The sequence below is a fragment of the Peromyscus eremicus genome, chromosome 1 (genome assembly GCF_949786415.1).
Source record: "Peromyscus eremicus chromosome 1, PerEre_H2_v1, whole genome shotgun sequence".
In the NCBI taxonomy this organism is placed as follows: Eukaryota; Metazoa; Chordata; class Mammalia; order Rodentia; family Cricetidae; genus Peromyscus; species Peromyscus eremicus.
The window spans coordinates 128,001,015-128,010,358 of NC_081416.1; positions in this window are offsets into that span (position 1 = coordinate 128,001,015).

Here is a 9,344-nt window from a genome sequence, read left to right on the forward strand (position 1 = left end):
CATGATTCTATCCCTGAAGTACGTCCCAGGGTAGGAATGGAAATTTCCTGAGAATCGGAATGAGTCAGTTTTGAGCTGGACTTCGGCAGTTGGTGTCAGCAAATACAAACGCACATGGGACTCTGGGTTCTAGTTGGAGAGAAATATGTCCTATTCTATTGATTTCTATTCGTGATATCGAACTGATGAAACCTGTCTTTGCGACTTTTGGGTGTTCTCCCTTCTCCATGAAGCCTATGAGAAGAGAATGTGGTGGACGCCTCTCAAGGGCATGCTTCAGAACTGAAGCAACAAGTCATTGTCCTGGGAGATTACATTCATCAATACCTTTCTAGATGAGAAAAAAAAATGATACAGAGTTCTGTATATTTTAAGGATGCCAGTCTTTGCAGTGAGAGAAAGTCGCCAAACGTGACGGTATTTGGTAATTTTTATGGTTCCCAGTATCTATCTAATTTTCTGCTGAAACAGTATCTGGGATCCACATTCTGTCTGCAGCGTTCCCGGCTAACCTCTGAGAGGCTGCAAGACAGTATTTTCCGTAATTAGTTTGTGTAAGAAGAAAAAAAGTCAATGGTCTCTCAGAATGTAATTACGTTTTTTAACATCTGGTCAGCCTGAATGGTGATGCATAGTTGTGATACCTATTGCTTGGCAAGGTAGGAGGGACCGTGAGTTTGAAGTCAGCCTGGGTTGCAGGACAAGATTGAGTCAAAAACAAACAACAGCAACAAAATGTCAGGGCTGGGGACAAGGCCCAGTGGGTATGAGCACTTGCTCTGTAAACATGAGTTTGAATATCAAGCACCCACACAAAAGGCTATGCATGGCTGTGTAGGCCTGGAATTTCATCTTGGGCAATGGCAAGCAGATGCTGAGACCTCACTGGCTAACTGGACAACCAGCCTAGCCTAAACATTAAGTTTCTAGTTCAGTGAGAAACTCTGATAATAAACATTGTAGAAAACAAAACAAAATAAAACAACAACAACAACAACAAAACTACTCTGGTAATAAAATGGAGGACACCTAATGTTTTGCTCTGGCTTCACCATATGCCAGTACAGGAGCCCATACCCACGTATTTACATAAATGTACCACAAATACATACACAGATACCTGCCCCCACAACCCATGAAAAGTCTGATAAGAATCTCTACCTTCCACAGTCACATATTTATCATAAAATTTAGCATAAAACCAAGGTATATTTTTAAGATTTATTTTTTTCCCAGTAAAAATACTATTAATCAGTAAAAACAAAAGTTTGCATGAAAATAGCCTAATGAGGAGTAATTCAGACCCCAGGAAGCAAGGCCAGTCCCACTTGAGTCTGGTCTGATACCTAATGGTCGGCTATTACATTATCAAAATTAAATCACTTATGTAATTAGGGCATTTTCATCCATGTTGGACTTCTCAGTCGACAGGTCAAAGGCTCGAATGAACATAGAAATGGATTTCTCTCTTTGCTCCAGAGGTCACCATGGGAGGTAGATTTGTGTTGGGAGTGGATGGAGCGTTCTCTGGTGCGAAGCAGTGACAAGATCAGTTTCTTTTACGGTGGCAACAATGTAACTTAACTCTAGAAAACAGGAAATGACATCCCGTTGGCTATTAAGTTGGAAGAGCCTGTTTTGAGCTTGTAACAAACCGCAACATGTGGACTACTATGAACAAATAGTTTCACATCCAAGGAAACAATGATTACACTTGAACCTGGTTGAATTCTAGTGTTTAGTCATGGAATTATTCGCATCATTTACAGAATTTTTAAAAATGACTTACATTAGTTAGGGAAAAGGTCTAAATGAAGCATCTTTTTTCTCAGTGAAGGAAGAAAGGTAGGGAGGGCAACAGGGAGAGATTTTGAAGACAGAGTCAAACATTTAGTTGTTGAAAATCTGATGTAGGGCCAGCAAGATAACTCAGTGTGTAAAGGTGCTTACAGCACATTCCTGGAAACCTTTGTTTGATCCCTAGACCTCACATAAAGGTAGAAGAAGAGAACCAACTCTGTTCTCTATATGAATGCTATGGTAAGAATGCCTGCCCAAACACACATCATGTACCCACACACGCATCATACACACACCATACCCCCCACACACACACATTGGAGAACATGCACACACCACACATCATATAAAATACACACACACACACACACACACACTCACTCACTCACTAACTCACATTGTAGAGATTGTTTGGGAGACTAGTGGTGGTTTTGAGCCACTTTTTAAATAAAGAGTATTTATCTTAGAGATAATCCTCAGCAGTTCCATTTACTGAGAAAGGAAAGAAGTTGATTTCAGGTTTCTGTTAAACCATGTCAGTATCATGGTATGAGGATAGACTTATGTAAGGAGGTTGGAATGTCTGAAACAGTTAGCTTTTATACTCTGGCTCTGAAATTAAGACACTTCCATAGTTAGCAGGAATCAACAGATTATAGAGATTCATATTGGACCATTGGTGAACTGGAAAATGGGTGTTCTAATTGTGGTATGTGCATAACTTTGGTTTTGTTTTCTACTTCAATAAAATAAGGCCACTGCTCAGATGGGCCAGCGGTGAGCTGGGAGAACATTTAGCACATTGGAGTTTCTAGATTTCCATGCATAATGTGGTGACCTCTGATGCCCACACTAGAAATGGCATAATCTGGAAAGGAAGCTAAGGCAGGGTGATTGACAGCTCCAGGGCTGCCTGGACTACAGAGTGAGTTTAAGCTCATCTTTGGCAACTTAGTAAGACCCCGTCTAAAAATAAAGCATGAAAGGAGGACTAGGGGTGCAGCTCAGTGGTAGAGTGCTTGCCTGGCATGTGCAGTCTTAGACTGGGTCCTCAGTACTCAAAACCAACCAACCAAGCCACCCAAAGCAGCATAGTTACAGTATTCTCTCACTGAAACACAGTGTTTGTGTTCTTTAATTTAGCATAAAATAGATCATATTGAAAAAGCAAGGAGTTGTCTATGATTGACAGTTGAGGAATTCTGAAGGTAATTCTTATGACTTGTATTATCTTCTACTGATTGATTCTGACCCCTCTTGCTTGTGTGTGATGGGCAAGTATGTTCAGGCTTGTGGGCTCCCTGACTTTTTTGCTGTCCATGGTGGCTTGGGAGGAGACACAGCATGAAGGCACTGGGAAGGCTGTTGGGAAACAAGGTCATCAAAACCTACTTGAAAGCTGAAACACCCAGGATCCACCTGACTCCATGGGCTCTTTGGCTCCTGTGTAATGTCTGAGACAGACTTGAGTCTGGAGTCTCTCGCTGAATCTCCTCTCTGAGCCTCTGTCATTAGCCAAGGAGAAGGCTGTTTTCTTCTGCCTGCTTCTGGGCTCTTCAGGCCCAGGGATTCCCTGTTTCAACTCTCCTGTATCTCCTGTATGGGTCTCCTCTCTTGTCTTCTTTCCATGATGCTTAATACTGTGGATTCATGTGTTTCCAAGACTGATGATGCAAATTCCTCCTGGAAAAACCAGTTAAGAATATGTAAATAAATAAATGAAGGAGGTTAAGAATCAAAGGGGCAGGACTACCATGGGCTGAAGAATAGTTGAATAATTTAAAGGTTTTTCAAATTCAACTTAAAACACACACAATTCCATTAACTACAAGTCTGCACAGCCACATATAAGAATCCCAGTTTGAAAGCCTTTGTTTAATATTTTACAAAATATTGGAAGAAACCTTAGTTATCACTTTAATTCTACAAAAATCCCCAAGGAAAGAAAATTGAAAAATTCAAATGACTAGCTGCCTGATTTTTTTGAGTTGAGACCATGTCGGAGAGATTCACGGAGAAAAATAAAATAAAATGTCAATAAATTGATAAGCAATAAATCATAATGGCTACTTTTTGTGTTAATATTTTTATTTAAATTAAGCCAACTGCGGAGTGATAAGATGTTTAACAATTTTATTCAGCATGCACTTGGACAAGTATTGTTTACTTACCTGATTCCTTTGTAGATAGAAAGGTTACTACACTCAGGTAACCTGGGTCTTGTAAATAACAAGTCTTTGATATCAATAGGATTATCACACCCATTTTACAGTATGGAAAACTGAAGCACAAATAAATTTACTAAGTTATGTTGTCAGCCGCATGGCTAATGAAGGTGAGAAGTGGAATTAGTTTATTGGTGGGTCTGACCTCAACTGTTAGGGCCTTCCAAAATGCTTGCCTCTATTCTAGCTATCCACACCCAATGGCATTTATAGCTAGATTGTGTTCTTTTCCATGCAGGATGATGTCAAAGTCTGTGAATTTATTCACCCAAGTTTATGCCAGAGGAAAAGTAAAAACTTCAACTGCTCAGATTCTGGAATGGACCCACTTGGGGGCTTTGGTGGCTGCCAGGGTAACTCCCTCAGAGATGCTCCCTGGAGTCCTCTTGGTCCCCTCCAAGCCACTCTCTCTTTCTAAATGAACCCTACCAGTTCTATTCAAGGTGGATCGACCAGCAAAAGCTCACTTAAGCTCTCCTCTCAACAGCTTTATCCCACCTCCTAAACTCAAAAGGGGCAGGCAGAAAGGGGCTCACAAAAGCCTCTTCTCCCTGTAGCCCTTGTAATAGGCTCATTAAGTGCCCGCCCGGGCTTGTTATAAAATACTGTGGAAGCAGCTCCTAAGTAGCGGGCTGTTTGTAACAGATAATATCAAACTGGAGAAACATGTAAAAGCACACACAAAAACAGTAAAACAAGATGTACTCGAATGATAACAGCCGAACAGGCAGGGGAATAATTAGTCACTCCATGTATGTGGTGGGGAGTTTGCAGCAGATTCATTTTAGTTGGATTCCTCGTCAACTCTTAACTTTGGGGTTTTGTGTATGGGGCAAATACAGAATGCTCAAGGAGGAACTTCTGTACCACAGGCAACTAAATGATGCCGTGGCCTCTTTCACTTGCTATTGATTAATAGTACTGCTCTTAAGTCCCACTTACACGATGCTGGGATGTGCTTTGGAGATTTGTTTGTCTTCTCTTCCATCAGATGAGTTTTTTTTTTTTTTGCATAAACTAGTCTAACTCTTCAATAGGTATTTTGCTTTATAATAGGGTACTGCCATCTATATTGTGTAATGTTGGTGCTAAAATCAAGGTTTTAAATTTATAATCAGTGCTCAGAAACTGTCATGCTTGCATAGAACAATGACACAGGGACTCAGAAAACACTTGACATTGCCCACTGCCTTTTGAGAAATTGCACCTCAATGAGAGGGATTCAAATTTTAAGGAAGAATTTCTAAATTTGGGGAAATAATCATTTCCATTTCATTATTCTCTATGAAATAAACCTAGCTTGTGTAAGAGTATTATTATATTCATTTTCACTGGTTTTTGCTCAAAAATAATCTCTCAATATCTAGGAGATTGAACATATAACCTCTCTGGCAGTGAAACACTTTCTACATGTAAAAATATAAGAGTCATAAAAGTAATTTTTTTGTGTCTCTTATCAGAGGACTGTGAAATGCTGATATTACTGGCATAACTGTTGCTATCATAAATACTTGCCACGAGGATTAATGTATGCAGGACCTCATTTATTTCCTCAGTATGCTACTTAAATGGACAGGCTTATGAGTTGCAGCCTGTCCCCCACTATGATCATGCCCCAACACAGTTGGGACTCTTTACAATTCAGCTTATCTAAATTTCAGCTTGCTTCATCACACCTGCTATGGTTCTCAGGGAATTCATTTCAAGATTCAAAATTAGGCAGAAGGCAACCAAATGTGAACAGAGGAGCATGACCTGGATGAGCACCCCCAAGTTCTAGACCTTTCCTTGCTACCGGTACCACATACGGCCATCAGTTATTGGTGAAACCATATATTCGATCTGTTGTCAATTGTCAAATAAGAAAAGTAATTGCTGGCTGGTTTTCTGCCTCAAATTCTACTTATTATATTTTCAGATAATGAGTAAATACTTGATCTGATTGACATTTAGGTTCAGTAAGTGTAACTCATGACCTCTGTCCTTTTGGAGAGGACAACCTGGTGAAAGTCGCCACAAAAATTTTCTAAAACTAACAATACATCTTGTATAAAGAGCTATTGCATGGTCACTGCCATTCACTCATCTCACTGCCTCTGTTTCTGATTTCTGCCTCTTTCTTCTCCTCTGCCTTCTTCCACACTGGGCACTGGGACTTGTACATGTGATGCAAAGGCTTTATACCAAGTTTCATCCCTAACTCCTTTTCTTTCTTTTCCTTTTTTTCATTTTTGAAACAGAGCTTCTCTAAGTTCCACAGGGTAGTCTTGAACTCACTCTGTTTACAGCCAAAGCAAGTCTTGTGATCTTTCTGCCTCAGCCTCCTCTGGCTGTACTCCCAGGACCAGCTACAATTTGTTTTCTATAAAAATTGTGACAAGGAATAGTATCTTCTGTTTGTAATATAATCAGCTGGGCATGGTAGATTCTTGTCTGAAGATCTGCTTTGGGACAAATGGATGGTTTTGTCATGGTTAGTACAAGTCTGTCTTTAATTCGTCACTTGCTGGCATTATTCCTATAGGAAACACATGTGTACGAGCATGTCTGCTTACATTTTCATGACATTGTTTATGACAACAAAAAGACTGGAAATGGTCTGCATGGGCATCAGCAAGGAACTGCTCCACCTGTGATATTTAGTGACCTATGTTGCATTCATCATTGGGATGAGCAGGGCATCCCTGAAGGGCTAATGTGGAGGTACCTTCAAGTGGACCATTAAGTGAAATAAGCCAACAGCAGAAAGGTGTAGAAAACATCCCATCATTTAAAAACGTATGTGCACATATTATATAATTAAAATATATATATATGTGCCTTGAAGGTTAATTAGCTATCTGGTAACTGTAAATGCGTCAAGGAAAAAATGCACCTGGAAGTACAAGGATCAGCAGCACCTGTGACCTTACTTTTTACTACGTCCTTTTGGGATTTATGCCACATGTTTTCCACTGCAAAAGATATAGTAAGAGCAAACACTCGAATGCTTACTATGTCACGGTATTGTTCTAATAATTACAAGGGCTAGATCACTGAATCTTTTCAATGGCCACATGGGATTCAAAGTATTGCTATGACCCCACTTAGCAGATTAATAGAACGAGCCTGGAGAAAGGGAGAGCACTTGTCTGAGCTCACTGAAGCAATGCGGTCTGGGCTCAGACCCTGTCTCACAGAGGCTGAGTATGATACGGAATTTTAGTGACATGGCTGCCTTTTTGCACTGTAAATGCCTCTCAGTTGAACAATGTTATGGCTTTGTTCACCACGGAACAGCTGTGGTATATGCCCCAACCACTCAAGGTACACCAGACTTTTCAGTCCAACCACAAAACAGTTTAAGTCTCATAGGGATATGCTTGTCCCTGGACCTATTGCATGCTGGGAAACTCTGTGTCTTTTGATGCAAGCAAATGTTGAAATTTTACTTCCCAGCTATATAATGCATGTGGTCCTTTCAATTCTCCGTTTATAAATTTGTGGTCTAAATTTTTCATTAAACTTATTTCCCCCTATAATATTATCCCAAATCTACATTAGTATAAGCACTAGGCAATTCTATAAATTACCCAATTTCTTAGAAATAAACACACTAAGTTTGGCCATCAGTACAACTATGTTTACAACTCCTCCCTATAGTCAGTATTCACTCATTCTAATAGCCAATACCAAAGAGAACATCTCATTATTTACAGATGTACTGCTTATAGCTTTAATAGATGTTAACATTGATTTTATTAGCTGCTGGAGACAGAACCCAGTGCACTTAACAGCCATGGCGGAAGGAATAGGTAAGTTGTTTAGTGATTAGAAAAGGTGGATTGATTTTCTTCCATTGTTGTTCTTCATGCCTCTAATTTCACAGTCAGCTTGGCAATAGGAAGCCCTTTCTCTGCATATTTCATGACTTCCCAGCCTTTGCCTCAATTTTCAGTTGTCTCTGCAGGCCAACTTCAAGTTCAGAGATTTGCCTCATGCTGCTTCCCTCCACGGGCAGGGGCACTGAGGCTTTTAGATGTCTCACAAGAGTGTCTTTGGAAGTTACTGGGAGCTCAGTTTGACGTTATAATCAAAACCAATCAACCCCGAAACCAGTGCCCCTCGGGCATGAGTTCAGGCGCTCCCAGGCAGAGGCACTGAGGGCTGGGGCTGAAAGAATAAGAAGGAGAAACTTCACAGCCAGGAGCTTTGCTTCTCCCTGTGTAGCCCAGCTTGGCATCCAGCCTGCTGTCCTTCTGCCCACAACCTTCTTCAAGGACTGGGAGTATGTGTACCACCATGCATGGGTTCAGAAATGAACTATATAAGTCTTTCACTCACCATATTAAGTTGGAACCTATTTGCCTGGAAATGTTTTGAAGAGTGGAGCTGGAGTTCGTGTGTTGAACAAACACAGAAACACATTTCTCTTTTTTAAGCATCTGGAAACTCCACCTTCTCTCTGTCGCCTTCTGATGCGCTGAAAGTAATTCATGAAATGAAGATCTCTCGAAGAGACTTGCTCTTTGACTGGGCTTGGTGTTTGGAAGTTCCTGGAAGGAGCGTCCGAGGTTTTGGATCTCATATCAAAGGGTTTAAAGTTAATGATTTTAAGTGTGGTTGCATTTTATTGTTCCTCTGGTGGGCTACAAACTTCAACCACACTTTGACTTCTGCTCTGTCAACTCAATTCCATCTAATGCTCTGTGACTAATATGGTGGATATTTAATCTACTTTGCTACTGAAATTACTTTTAAGAGTCGCTTCCTCCCCTCCCCCCTTTGGAAAACTTCCTCTGGAGAGAAATTGCTTATTGTAAGCGTATTGTAAAATACATTTTCAAAAGCTTTTTCCTAGGAACAATTAAACCTCATCGTCATGTTGCTATCACATTAGAAATGAGACAACAAAAGTGATATTATTCTAGAAGGAAAAATTGAGCCAAAGGGAAGAATGAATGGGAACCTCTGAACCAGTTATTCATGCAGATGTGGTTAGTAATGGTGTCTTGGCAAATATGTCCTGAAATATAATTGTTGGGAGACAAAAATCAATGGAGCACAGGGCTATGAGGCATAAGTGGGGTCCTTTGGCCTGTTTTCTTGTTAAGAACACATGTAGCTGACTTTTAAGTCTCTGTGTATCCCACAGGCAACACAGTGACTCTCTTGGGCACTCCAGAAAGATACATCCCAAATTCTAGTCAAATATGTGTAGAGAAACATGATTCCCCTGAGATCAGAAAAACTAACCCTAATAATTCCTTTGTCTCTAGTTAGTGGCTGGACCCTGGCAAGCCTTTTGAATCTTGGTCCTTGGTGAGAGATATCTTTGTC